Here is a 15,515-nt window from a genome sequence, read left to right as displayed (position 1 = left end):
AAAAAAGCACCACAAATCTCAGTGCCACTGTTTAAGCTGGCGCAGTGAGTCGCTGCACAGGAAATCACACAGATCCTGGTGCCTTTTCAACAGGCAACTGGAACACCTGGGAGAGAGTCAACTGTTCAATTTAAAAAAAAAGGCTCTGAGGCAGGGAGCCAGGTGAACAGACTCAGCTGATCCCACCCCCACAAAAGAACAGCAATCAGAAACTCTCTGGATTGAGAGTTTCACAGCAAGCACAGTTGAAACTGGGACGATCCAGCCCTGTGGGAGAGGGGCGTCTGCCATTATTGAGGCACTCCACCACTATGGAGGTAGTCCGCCATTGCTGAGGCAGCCTGCTGTTGCCAAGGCAACCTGCCATTACAGAGAGAGTCCACCAATACAGAGGGGGGCCACCATTGCCGAGGCAGTTCTAACTACACCCATATAAACAAGACTGCAGGGAAGTTCACATGGCAGCTGGGCAGAGCTCACAGCAGCTCAGCAAAGCCTCTGCAGGCAGACAGTGACTAGGCTGCCTCCTTGCTGGGCAGGGCAGCCCTGAAAAAAAAAGGCAGCAGCACAACAGAAATGCTTAAATAAAGCCCTAACTCCCTGGGACAGAGCACCCGGGAACAAAAAGCAGTTTATGAGTTCTGTTGCAACAGACCTAAACGTACCTGCCCAGCAGCTCTGAATGAACAACAGAGCTCACAGCTCAGCACTTGAGCTCCTTTAAAGGACAGACTGTCTCCTCAAGCAGCTCCCTGGCCCCTGTATATCCAAAGAGTCACCTCATAAAGGAGAGATCAGACTGACATTTGGCGGGTATCCTTCTGGGACAAAGATAGCAGAAGAAGAAACTGGTAGCAACCCTTACTGTTCTGCAGCTGCTGCAGGTGATCTCCAGGCAAACAGGGCCTGGAGTGGACCTCAGCAGTTCTATAGCACAGGGGCCAGGCTGTTAGAAGGAAAACTAAGAAACAGAAATAACTTCATCGTCAACAAACAAAACGTCCAATCAGAGACCCAATCTGAAAGTCAGCAACTACAAAGATGACAGGTAGATAAATTCATAAAGATGGGAAGAAACCAGCGCAAAAAGGATGAAAACAACTGAAAGCAGAACACCTCTCCTCCTAAAAGGGATCACAACTCCTCACCAGCAAGGGAACAAGGTGGGATGGAGAATGAGTGTGATGAAATGACAGAATCAGGCTTCAGAAGGTGGGTAGTAAAGAGCTAAAAGAACATGTTCTAACCCAATGCAAAGAAACTAAGAACCTTGAAAAAAGATTTGACGAAATGCTAAGGAGAATGGACAACTTAGAGAGGAATATAAGTGAATTGATGGAGCTGAAAAACACAACACGAGAACTTCGTGAAGCATGCACAAGTTTCAAGAGCCGAGTTTACCAAGCAGAAGAAGGAATTCAGGGGTCAAAGATCAACTCAATGAAATAAAACGAGAAGTCAAGATTAGAGAAAAAGGGGTAAAAAGGAATGAACAAAGTCTCCAAGAAATGTGGGACTATGAGAAAAGGCCTAATCTACGTTTGATAGGTGTACCTGAATGTGACACAGAGAGTGAATCCAAGCTGGAAAATACTCTTCAGGATATTATCCAAGAAAACTTCCCCAACCTAGCAAGTCAGGCAAATATTCAAGTCCAGGAAATACAGAGAACACCATAAAGATATTCCTCACGAAGAGCAACCCCAAAGCATATAATCGTCAGATTCACTAGGGTTAAAATGAAGGAGAAAATGCTAACGGCAGCCAGAGGCAAAGGGCTTCCCACAAAGGGAAGCCCATCAGACTCACAGCCGATCTCTCAGCATAAACCCTGCAAGCCAGAAGAGAGTGGGGGCCAATATTCAACATCCTTAAAGAAAAGAACTTTCAACCTAGAATCTCCTATCCAGCCAAACTTCATAAGTGAACGAAAAATAAAATCCTTTGTGAACAAGCAAGTACTCAGAGATTTCATCACCAACAGGCCTGCTTTAAAAGAGCTCCTGAAAGAGGCTCTACACATAGAAAGGAACAACCAGTACCAGCCACTCCAAAAACATACCAAATGGTAAAGAGCATCAACACAATGAAGAATCTGCATCAACTAATGGGCAAAACAGCCAGCTAGCATCAAAATGGCAGTATCAAATTCACACATAACAATATTAACCCTAAATGTAAATGGACTAAATGCCCCAATCAAAAGACACAGACTGGCAAATTGGATAAAAAGCCAAAACCCATCGGTGTGCTGTATCCAGGAAACCCATCTCACATGCAAGGATACATAAAGGCTCAAAATAAAGGGATGGAGGAAGTTTACCAAGCAAATGGAGAGCAAAAAAAAAGCAAGAGTTGCAATTCTCATCTCTGATAAATTAGACTTTAAAGCAACAAAGATCAAAAGAGACAAAGAAGGGACACTACATAATGGTAAAAGGATCAATGCAACAAGAAGAGCTAACAACCCTAAATATGTACGCACCCAATACAGGAGCACCCAGATACATAAGGCAAGTTCTTAGTGACTTACAAAGAGACTTGGACTCCCACACAATAATAGTGGGAGACTTTAACACCCCATTGTCAATATTAGACAGATCAACGAGACAGAAAATTAACAAGGATATCCAGGACTTGAACTCAGACCTGGACCAAGCAAACCTAATAGACATTTACAGAACTCTCCACCCCAAATCCACAGAATATATATTCCTCTCAGCCCCACATCACACCTACTCTAAAATTAACCACATAATTGGAAGTAAATGACCCCTTAGCAAATGCAAAAGAACGGAAATCATAACAGTCTCTCAGACCACAGTGCAATCAAGTTAGAACTCAGAATTCAAAAACTAACTCAGAACTGCACAGCTTCATGGAAACTGAACAACTTGCTCTTGAATATTGACTGGATAAACAATGAAATGAAGGCAGAAATAAAGATGTTCTTCGACACCAACAAGAATGAAGACACAACATACCATAATCTCTGGGACACATTTAAAGCAGTCTCTAGAGGAAAATATATAGCAATAAGTGCCCACATGAGAAGAAAGGAGAGATCTAAAATTGACACCCTATCGTCAAAATTGAAAAAGCTAGAGGAGCAAAATAAAAAAAACTCAAATCCTAGCAGAACACAAGAAATAACTAACATCAGAGCAGAACTGAAGGAGATAGAGACACAAAAAACCCTTCAAAAAAACAATAAATCCAGGAGCTGGTTTTTTGAAAAGATCAACAAAATAGACCACTAGCCAGGTTCACAGAAAAGAAAAGAGAGAATAACCAAATTGATGCAATAAAAAACGATAAAGGGGCTATCACCACAGATTCCACAAATATTCAAACCATCATCAGAGATTATTACAAACAACTCTATGCACATAAACTAGTAAACCTGGAAGAAATGGATACATTCCTGGACACTTGCATCCTCCCAAGCCTAAACCAGGAAGAAGTCAAAACCCTGAATAGACCAATAACAAGGTCTGAAATTGAGGCAGCAATTAAGAGCTGACCACCCAAAAAAAGCCCAGGTACAGACAGGTTCACAGCCGAATTCTACCAGACATACAAAGAGGAGCTGGTACCATTCCTTCTGAAACTATTCCAGATAATACAAAAAGAGGGAATTCTTCCCAAATCATTTTATGAGACCAACATCATCATGATATCAACGCCTGGCAGAGACTCAACAAGAAAAGAAAACTTCAGGCCAATATCCATGATGAACATTGATGCAAAAATCTTCAATAAAATACTGGCAAGTCAATTGCAACAGCACATCAAAAAGCTTATCCAACATGATCATGTAGGTGTCATCCCAGGGATGCAAGGCTGGTTCAACATATGCAAGTCTATAAACATAATTCACCACATAAACAGAACCAAAGACAAAAACCACATGATTATCTCAATTGATGCAGAGAAGGCCTTTGACAAAATTCAACAGCCCTTTATGCTAAAAATCCTCAATAAACTAGGTATCGACGGAACGTATCTCAAAATAATAAAAGCTATTTATGACAAACCAACAGCCAATATCATACTGAATGGGCAAAAACTGGAAGCATTCCCTTTGAAATGTGGCACTAGACAAGGATGTCCTCTCTCACCACTCCTATTCAATATAGTACTAGAAGTTCTAGCCAGAGCAATCAGGCAAGAAAAAGAAATAAAGCGTATTCAAAAAGGAAAGGAGGAAGTCAAATTGTCTCTATTTGCAGACGACATGATTGTATATCTAGAAGACCCCATCGTCTCACCCCTAAATCTCCTGAAACTGATAAGCAACTTCAGCAAAGTCTCTGGATACAAAATCAAAGTGCAAAAATCACTAGCATTCCTATACACCAATAACAGACTTAAAGACAGCCAAATCAACAATGAACTGCCACTCACAATTGCCACAAAGAGAATAAAATACCTAGGAATACACCTAACAAGGAACGTAAAGGACCTCTTCAAGGAGAACTACAAACCACTGCTCAACGAAATAAGAGAGGACACAAACAGATGGAGAAACATTCCATGTTCATGGTTAGGAAGAATCAATATCGTGAAAATGGCCATACTGCCCAAATTAATTTACAGATTCAATGCTATCCCCATCAAGTTACCAATAACCTTCTTTACAGACTGGAAAAAAAACCTTAAACTTCATATGGAACCAAGAGAGAGCCTGCATAGCCAAGTCAATTCTAAGCAAAAAGAACAAAGCGGGAGGCATCACACTACCAGACTTCAAACTATACTACAAGGCTACAGTAATCAAAACAGCATGGTAATGATACCAAAACAGAGATATAGGCCAATGGAACAGAACGGAGGCCTCGGAGGCAACACAACATATCCACAATCATTTGATTTTTGACAATCCTGACACAAACAAGCAATGGGGAAAGGATTCCCTGTTTAATAAATGGTGTTGGGAAAACTGGCTATCCATGTGCAGAAAGCAGAAACTGGACCCCTTCCTGATACCTTACACTAAAATTAACTCCAGATGGATTAAAGACTTAAACATAAGACCTAACACCATAAAAACTCCAGAAGAAAATCTAGGCAAAACCATTCAGGACATAGGCATAGGCAAGGACTTCACGACCAAAACACCAAAAGCATTGACAACAAAAGCCAAAATAGACAAATGGGACCTAATCAAACTCCAAAGCTTCTGCACAGCAAAAGAAACAGTCATTAGAGTGAATCGGCAACCAACAGAATGGGAAAAAATTTTTGCAGTCTACCCATCTGACAAAGGGCTGATATCCAGGATTTACAAAATACTAAAACAGATTTACAAGAAAAAAACAAACAAGCCCATTCAAAAGTGGGCAAAGGATATGAACAGATACTTTACAAAAGAAGACATACATGAGGCCAACAAACATATGAAAAAATGCTCATCATCATTGGTCATCAGAGAAATGCAAATCAAAACTACACTGAGATACCATCTCACGCCAGTTAGAATGGTGATCATTAAAAAATCTGGAGACAACAGATGCTGGAGAGGATGTGGAGAAATAGGAACACTTTTACACTGTTGGTAGGAGTGTAAATTAGTTCAACCATTGTGGAAGACAGTGTGGTGATTCCTCAAGGACCTAGAAATAGAAATTCCATTTGACCCAGCAATCCCATTACTGGGTATATATCCAAAGGATTACAAATCATTCTACTATAAGGACACGTGCACACGAATGTTCATTGCAGCACTGTTTACAATAGCAAAGACCTGGAATCAGCCCAAATGCCCATCGATGATAGACTGGACAGGGAAAATGTGGCACATATATACCATGGAATATTATACAGCCATCAAAAACGATGAGTTAGTGTCCTTTGTAGGGACATGGATGAACCTGGAAACCATCATTCTCAGCAAACTGACACAAGAGCAGAAAATCAAACACCACATGTTCTCACTCATAGGCGGGTGTTGAACAATGAGAACACATGGACACAGGAAGGGGAGCACTACACACTGGGGTCAATTGGGGGGAAATAGGGGAGGGACAGCATGGGGTGGGGAGTTGGGGAGAGATAGCATGGGGAGAAATGCCAGATACAGGTGATGGGGAGGAAGGCAGCAAATCACACTGCCACGTGTGTACCTATGCAACAATCTTGCATGTTCTTCACATGTACCCCAAAATCTTAAATGCAATTTTAAAAATTAAAAAAAAAAAATAAAAAAATTTTTTAAAGTAAAAGGAAAAAAAAAGTTTAGAGCTTTGGAGGGTTTTGAACAGGAGAATAATGCATCACATGACTTATTTTTAAATAGCATCCTCTGGTGGCACTGGAGAGTTTGAACTGAGAAGGCATAAGACTATCAATAGGGAGGCCAGAGAAACAATATTGAAATATTCAAGTAAGAAAAGGCACAGGCCTTGAAATAAAGCACTAGTTGTAGAAATACGGAAATAGGAAGAAGAGACAGATGAGAGAAAGTTACATAATATAAATTTAGGATAAGAATCTGGGTGTAGAGGTTGGGAGCTTGGTAGAATTTTTATGACATCCACAGATATGTTGAAAAAATAAAAGAGAAATATCAGGGTACAGAAACATTTTTTTCAGTTTTTGACTTTGTGAAATACCCACCCAGTGATGCTCAGTATACAATTGGCTATATGAAATAACACCTACTTTTCATGCATTTAAACCAATCTTTTAAATTATTTCTGCAATGGTATATGTCTCTGAGAAGGAGATTCAGGTGTCAGGAAGTTCTTTCAAATTCAAACTAAACAACAACAAAGGCAATTCTCAATAGAACTGGCTGAGAGAGAGAACAATTCATCCTGTCCACTAGAAAAAGAACAGAGACACTGAAAAGAGCTAGATTTTAGAGCCAGATTTAGGTCAAATTGGGTCAAATTCCAGCTCTGGTATTCACTAACTACATAAGCTTAAGCAATTTATCCAGTCTCAATCTCTTTGTCCATAAAATAAGGTACAATATCAAACTCAGGTTTACTGGGATAAATACTTTAGATGATGTACATAACGTCCCCACAGAGTGCCTTCTCCTTTCTAAAAATGCTATCTAAATTTAATCACTGTGATTAGCTTACTATTTCAGTTCAGTGGCTTGCTTCCTGGTAAAGACAATGTACAGGACACATTTATTTTTTTAAAATGATGTCTGGAATTCTCCCAACCCTGGAAAGCAAAAGGTTTAGGTAAGACTGGGAAAATGATAAATGAGGCCAGGCGTGGTGGCTCACGCCTGTAATTCAAGCACTTTGGAGGCCAAGGCGGGCGGATCATCTGAGGTCGGGAGTTCAAGACTAGCCTGACCAACATGGTGAAACCCCGTCTTAAAAAAAAGACTTTTTCCTGCTGGCCAGGCGTGGTGGTGCAAGCCTGTAATCCCAGCACTTTGGGAGGCCGACGTGGGCGGATCATCATGTCAAGAGATCGAGACCATCCTGGCCAACATGGTGAAAACCTGTCTCTACTAAAAAAAAGAAAAATACAAAAATTAGCTGGGTGTGGTGGCATGCGCCTGTAGTCCCAGGTATGCAGGAGGCTGAGGCAGGAGAATTCCTTGAACCTGGGAGGCGGAGGTTGTAGTGAGCCGAGATTGTGCCACTGCACTCCAGCCTGGCGCCTGGCAACAGAGCCAGACTCTGTTTCAAAAAAAGAAAAAGAAAAATGATAAATGATAAGAACAAGTAGCTAACAGACTGCTCTCTTTGTTCTATTTTCACTTCCAAGCTTTTCAGAGAACTCCAATTGCTTTGTTTAAATTTTTTTTTAAAGATAGAAGACTGGTTTTCTCCTAACACTGGAGCTTCACCATGAATCTTCATTGTCATCCTTCATCTTTATCCATCATGTAAATGAAAGCATTTTTGCAAGGTTTATGTGGTATTCTTAAACATTTTTCTACTTAGCTAATTTCATCATTTTTTCTTTCTTCCTATCAGGACTGTATACAAAGCTAGTCCAAACATCATTTTCCCAAAAAGTAAAAAGAGATCATTTGGAGATAAGAGGAAGAAAAAGACTAGGACATTCTGCAGAAATAAGCTCATTATCTAAGTGCTAGTGTGTTCCACTGAGACCTCCACAAGAAAGCACAGATTTGGCTCTCAGACCTCTCCTGTTACCCAATCTCGATATTCTCTTCTCCAGCTGACTAATCCTTCTTGAAAAATTAACATAGAAAACAGGAGAATTTTTACCTGCCTTTTATGCTTGCCCCTAAAGAGAGGCCTATAGCATATAGGAAGCTGGATGGAATCCAGAGATATCAGTGGGATAATTCTTTGTCAGTTTTTAAAGACTTAGTTTCAACAAATCTATGCTTTATTAGACCACATCGCTAATTTACCTAGATTCTTACATTTCTTTGTCATAAAATGATTGCAAATTTTATACACTGGATGTGGTGGCTCACACCTGTAATCCAAGCATTCTGAGAGGCCAGAGTAGAAGGACTATTTGAGCTAAAGAGTTCGAGACAAGCCTAGGCAACATAGAGGGACCCTGTCTTTACAAAAAAGAATAAAATTTTTACATTACCTGGGCATGGCGGTGCACACCTGTAGTCCCAGCTACTCGGGAGGCTGATGGGGGAGGATTGCTTGGGCCCAGGAGGTTGAGACTGCAGTGAGCTATGATTGCACCACTGCACTCGAACCTAGGTGACAGCATGAGACCTTATATCAAAAAAAAAAAAAAAAAAGAAATAGGCAAGGCATGGTGGCTCAAGCCTGTAATCCCCAATGCAGGCAGATCACTTGAGGTCAGGAGTTCAAGACCATCCTGTCCAACATGGTGAAACTCCATCTCTACTAAAAATACAAAAATTAGCCAGGTGTGGTGGTACACACCTGTAATCCCATTGATTCGGGAGGCTGAGGCAGAAGAATCACTTGAACCCAGAAGGCAGAAGTTGCAGTGAGCCGAGATTGTGCCACTGCACTCCAGCCTGGATAACAGAGTGAGACTTCATCTCAAAAATACTAACCATAATAAATAAAATAAACAAAATTTGTTGGGATAAAATACATGAATCATACTAAGACCAAACACTGAAAAATTAGAGTAATTGCTACTCTATAAATCCCTACTTACTGTTATCATGGTCAAAATGGTGAACTATCAATTCAGTCTTTGGCCTTTTTGAAAAGGCAATTTTTTAAGTGTTTTTATGTTCTAGAGCCCACTTTCTGGAGTTCTTAGAAACCAGTCCACACCTCTTGACTCCCACTTGCACGAACTCTTAGAGGAAACACTTCTGAAGTTTAGACATTTTCCAAATGGTTGTCTGATATTCACTAATAATAAATACCAGTTTTGAGAGTAATGAAGGAGGTTCCAGGGAAAGCATATGGACATCAGGAAATTATGTTGCCTTTTGATCCTAAACAAGTTATCTGCAAGTGTCCCTTGAGAGATGAGATTGGCCTAGGACTTCATTTTCAAAGAGAATTGATGGAGCATTAAAGCCAAAAATGTTTAGGACCAACTGCACAATCCAGTCAGCTTATCTTTGAATGAACTATGACAGACACCAAATGCAACGCCAAAGAACATCAAAGCAATTGCCTGTGGATCCTGCCAATAGAGAAAGATTCTGCCAATAAAAAAGAGCGTTCCTAGCCTAGCAGCTGGAGTCTCAAACTGCTTTTTAAACATCAGCAAAAAAAAAAAAAAAGAAATACAAAGAAACAGTGATCAACAAGGGTTTGGAGGGAATCATATGAGACTATTCAATAAAAATGTCTTTGTTAGTCATTCTGTAAATCTTTCTCCACCAGGTTGGATCACTAGATATTTCTCTTCCAATAGAAATGCTTCAATACTATATTAGGTAGCATATCCTATTTAATTATTCAATTTTTTCCAATGTGCTTTCCTGAAGAGTCAAGGGAAGACAGTGACAAGAGAAAGGAAGTATACGCTAGATGCTTTAGAGACAATAATTAATTTCTTTATTGCCTGCGTTTCTTCTCAAGAAGAAAATTCATGGATCTCTTTAAAAAAAAAAAAATCTCGGCACTAAAATAATTGAAAAGATTAAAGCCACTCAGAACCACTGAAGGTCACAGAAAAGATGTTAGAAACCCCTTGATGGCTTTTCCCATTCCAGGAAGGTTCCACCAGCCTCTTCTTGTGCACTTGGGGAAATGGGAACTACCCTGGTTATAAGCGTGCTCATACCATCACTGCACAGCCCTCAGTGCTCCATGTGCTCCTGCTAGTCTGCTGTCTGATGTAAGGAAGACCAAGCCCACTGTTTCTTTCATGTTATGCCCCTCCCTTCAATTATTAGGTAACAGCAACGGCCTCCCAATTTTCCTGTTTTTCTAAGACAAATCTCCAATTTGTGCGATGATATCTTGGATACCTTTTGACTCTTTATCATCCTGTTCAACATCCTCTCCGTGTGTGATCAGTTACTGAGGATCAGGTATAGGAAATGTTCAGATGACTGAATATAATAAATATAGTAGGAAAGTTCTGTTTCAGTCTGCTGTAATTAACTGTCTGTTGTTAGGTTAACTATGTCTTGAGGCAGCTTGTTAAACTTACTAGCCTGGCCTATGCCATATACTGATTAAAATATAGAAATCTATGCAATCTTCAGAGTGTTTCTTGGGCCTCTCCAGACAAATTTATGCCTTCTTCCCACCCCAATGACATCCTAAATTTGCTCTAAGCTCACTCTGTCTCAGCTCAAACTCACCTGCAGCATACCCCAAGTTCACCCTAACCTCATTCTCACCTTCTTCTAAGGCCAGCTCAACCTCATTTCAACCTCACTCTTACTGCATCAGAAAACCTTCTTCTCTAGGTATCTTTGATCCCTTTTGGTAAACTCTATAACATCCTTAAAGTTAAGCAAACAATACACCTTTTTATACAAGTACACGTATAAATTTGATCTTTTGTTTCTTAGCCAACTGAAACGGGTCCAATACACACTCTTAAAGATATTATCTAGAAGTAAACTCAACATTCCAGGTGTAGTTCAATCAGCAAAGAATAGAGGTAACTTTACTACGTTTGATCAAGACAATACTTTCATGAGTGTAACCTAGATTTGTATTAGCATTTTGAGCAATGATGACACATCTATGTTAAGCTTATAATCAACTTAAATGATAAAACCTTTTTCACAGTAGCATGTCAAAACAATTCAACCAGTAAGGGTGTGATAAAGCATGTTAAATGATAGCAATGTCAGTACTTTAGAGTAATGTTATAGACCATGGCTGAATTTACATAAGAATAGAAGAGGCAATTTGACCATATTTATAATTTTAGGGTTAACCAAGTTTATATTTTTTTCCATTACATCCCTCATTTAGCCAATGATCATTACTTCATTTCTGAGTTTAAGATTTTGATTTCTACTAAATCATTTGAGAAGAATAGTGCATTATGCTGTCAAGCGTGGCTAGAAGAGGAAATTTTGACAGAGAATAAGAGAGAAGCATAATGAAGAGAACTATTTGGTTAGAAATATATAGAATAAAATGAGCAGAAAGGCTACCGAACAAGAAGGCTGAGATCACTAAGGTCACTAAAGAAAGGTTCACTAGATCCAAAGTATTCATTAAAGTTAATTCTGTCGATTACAGCACTAAACTTCTATCCAACACTCCTTGCACTTCCCAAAAAGGCACATTGATGATGATTTCCACATTTTTGAAAGACAACATGCTTCTCCAATGGTAAAATCTTCAGAGTCATGACAGAAGAGGAAACATGCCCAGATCTCATTATTGTGAGTGGAGGTTTCCTGGGTATTACTGGGGCACAACAAAAAAGAACTATTTGAATAATATGAGCTATGTTCATTAATTTTCTGTATTTCATAATTAATTTGTTCAAATTCATTTTCCTATTTACTAGCTTCTAATGTGAAAAAGAATTAAGGATGCAGGAGAAAATGTAGAGAGAGTTCAAGGACTTATTTTCAGGATTCAAGAGTTCATAATCAACCCAAGATTAAAGTTGGAAGTACTTAGTGTTACTAAATACTTTTGTGCATATGAATTTATACTCCCGGTTTACCAGGCAACAGAAACCTAAGATGGCAGGTTGGATTAATTTTATGGTAAGGAGACTATAAAAATAATCACTCAACAGCCTAGTCCAACTCTCCTTGAATTGTGTTAGTTTGACTGTCACATTGCAAATTCCTAATAGCTCATTTCATCTTTAGATTCATACCTGGTTGCAAAAATTAGATATTATCAACAACAATAATAAACACAGAGGGGCACTGCCTCACCATAGTCAGAGAAATGCAGAAAAAAAAAATGCCTGTCTTGTATACATCCTTCGCTTTTCATTGAGATATACATATATTTTTATATGTACAACATCCAGCAGGGGTCCTCGTATCTTTGGTGGTAGACAACAAAATATGGAAAGGTCTATGTTCTCTATTTCATTTTTCTGTAAGCACCAGTAAGACTGCTGTGAAGGCTTACTTCCTAATTACTTCTAGATACTCATATTAAGTTGTGTGTCTATGTCAATCATGATGTGATATTACACGATAAGAGAAGATGACCCTGTGACGTGACATAATGCCCTGACCGTCACTCAGATATGCACTTAAAGATGCACACATGCCTTCTGTATCTATAATCCGGCCGGCAAAAGGGCAGCGTCAAATGTCAGTTAGCTTTTCAATCTCTGTGCTAAATTAACAAGAAAGAGGAGTAGGGTGGTGTAATTATAAATTACTCAAAGCTTAATGCACATAAAATCCCTACCTCTAAGAAGCAACCATGCATATTAGCAGAAAAAGAAAACTGAATGGACCTGAAACTGCAGAATGGTTAGTGAAAACGACAATCACATGACACAGCCGTTCTATGTCCCCCTGCTGTTCTTACAGCGCTTGTAAGTAAACTATGTTTACATTATAGAGCTAATATTTATAGAGTCCTTGGGCACTACACCTGGGGATTTCCTAGGCCTTAGGTTTCTAGGGAATTTAGGGTGCCTTATGCTATGGTTTTAATGTGTCCCTCCAAAAATTCACATGTTGGAACTTTAATGCAACTTAATGCAATAGTGTTGGGAGGTAGGGCCTAATAGAAGGTGTTCAGGTCATGAGGCCTATGCCCTCATGAATGGATTAATGTTGTTATAAAGACATTTGTAAAAGAGGTTTTGTTTTCTCTTGCTCTTCTGCCATGTGAGGACTCAACAGTTGCCCTCTCTTGTCCTTCCACCTTCCGCTATGTGAGGATGAGCAAGAAGGCCCTCACCAGACACCAGGTGTTGGTGCTTAGATCTTGGACCTCCCACCCTTCACAACTGTGAAAAATTAATTTCTGTTCTTTATAAATTATCTAGTCTATGGTATTCTTTCTAGCAGCACAAACAGACTAAGACAACTAAAATAATCGATTTCAAAAGTTTTCATTTCAGATCTTTTTTCAGATTGGTTTCAGTTAATGGCCAAGTCATCATAGTTTGTCCTCATGATACACACTGATGGAGGAGAGCCCTAAGTGTATTGGATGGTGTACCTTTCTGCCTTAGTGACACAAAATTCTTCCTCAGGGCCAAGAAATTTTCATGGGAATCAGAATAGTAGTTCATCCCAGCAAAGCTGGGTGAAAAAGAATTCTATATTTTAAGAACTACTGAGCTGATTCAATTTCCCCAGTGTAATTTACCACCAAGAACTTTAGAAACGACCAGTCAAAAGAATCACAGACAGAAATGATGATTGTGTTTTCTTTTGTTCTGCCAAATCTGCTTGGAAATTCTGAGAAGACTGATCCACACACGACAGTTTAAAAAATAGCACTTTGTTTCCTCCACTTCAATTTAGTTTTTGCATCATATCATTACAGCTGTTTATTCTTCTTGCACTTTGAGTTTCTAGACTGTTCTATTTGTCATTGATTTTGATGCTTCTTATTGTCGAATAGTTTGATAGTACATTTCCTTTTCTTGAGTCATATTCTCATGGGATTCTGTCAGTTCGTCAGGTCAGTTGGTGTTTTTTCAAGTTGAAGTTTATACCTTGAAGATTTTAGATGCATGGTGGCTCATACCTGTAATCCCAGCTCTTTGGGAGGCCTCAGCAGACAGGTTACCTAAGGTGAGGGGTTCAAGACCAGCCTGGCCAACATTGCAAAACCCAGTTTCTACTGAAAATACAAAAAAATTAGCCAGGCTTAGCGGCATGTGCCTGTAATCCCAGCTAACTGAGAGGCTGGGGCAAGGATATAGCTTGAACCTGGGAGATGGAGGTTGCAGTGAACCAAGATCATGCCACTGCACTCTAGCCTGGGCAACAAAGGTGGAATCCACCTTGAAAAGAAAAAAAAAAAGTTTTCGATACAAACAACCAGGCTATAGATGATGTTGTCCTATCATTTCAGGCAAACTGATGAAAATTTCACCTGGGTCTTTATTAAACACAAATACTTTCAGTAGTCTATATAGATTATCATTAACTTTATAGACTTCAGAAGTCAATCTGTGATATCCAAAAGGGTAATATTCTAGGACAGTGCATCTCAAAATCACACATTTCATATCATTGTTCTCTGGCTGAAAAATCCTTCTCTAACCTGTATGTAGGGTGCTTAAGGAGTGTGACATTAACAATGACTACCAAAGACAAGTTTAATTATACTGCAGTGTAGCAGAGAGATCCTGCTACAGGAATTAATATCAAAGAAACTTCTTTGCTTTTACTTTCAAGACCTAATAAATTCTGGAAGTAAAAAGAGAAGAATAAATAGACCCAACTGATTCCTTCTTATTAACTATGCGTGACTATTTCTTTTGAAAAAGTACTTTAGTTTGCTTCATTGATCAAGACTATCAACAAAAATCATACACAGAATAGTTTTTTCTGTGGGATGCCCATTATAATAAATAGAAAATTTACTGTAGAGAAATAATTATTTTTTCAAATACTTTGAAATAAAAGTAAAAATTTCTTTTCTCTTTCTCTCGCATTACAAATTGTCAGATAGACCATTTCTCCATAGGAATCAAACACAGTCCGATCAGCACAGTTGGTAAACGGTTCCAAAATAGGAAAGCAAATGAAAGATGACAACAAATATAAAATTAGAGGTATCCTGCTGAGTCATGAAAGTGTTTATTTTAGCTTAAGAACTGCTGACATCCCAAACGACTGCAGTGTACCTTGATCATCTTCTTCACACAAATTCTATTTTTATTTTAAAAGTCATGTATGTACAGCAAGCCCATGGAAAACTTGGCAATGTACATGGTTTACAAGGAAAACGGCAAGCTTCTTCTCTATGGTTACATTGGAAATAAATTATGTTGAATGATTCACTATATTTTTTTAAATTCATATGGAGGGTCAGCCTGTGCCAAACTGATGAAGTACACCTTCCATTAACTACCACAGAACTTTGGAAGAAATGAACATGAAATTCAGTTCTGGGGAAAAAAAACCTGTTTATATGTATTTCACTAGCTAACTAGGGTAAGATAACTCCATAGGTCCTTGGGAATCTCCAGAG

Source organism: Sapajus apella, unplaced genomic scaffold, assembly GCF_009761245.1.
Source record: "Sapajus apella isolate SASKATOON/1434 unplaced genomic scaffold, GSC_monkey_1.0 scaffold26, whole genome shotgun sequence".
NCBI classification, from domain to species: Eukaryota; Metazoa; Chordata; class Mammalia; order Primates; family Cebidae; genus Sapajus; species Sapajus apella.
The sequence above is the reverse complement of the archived record's forward strand: the minus strand, read 5'-3'. Positions refer to the sequence as shown.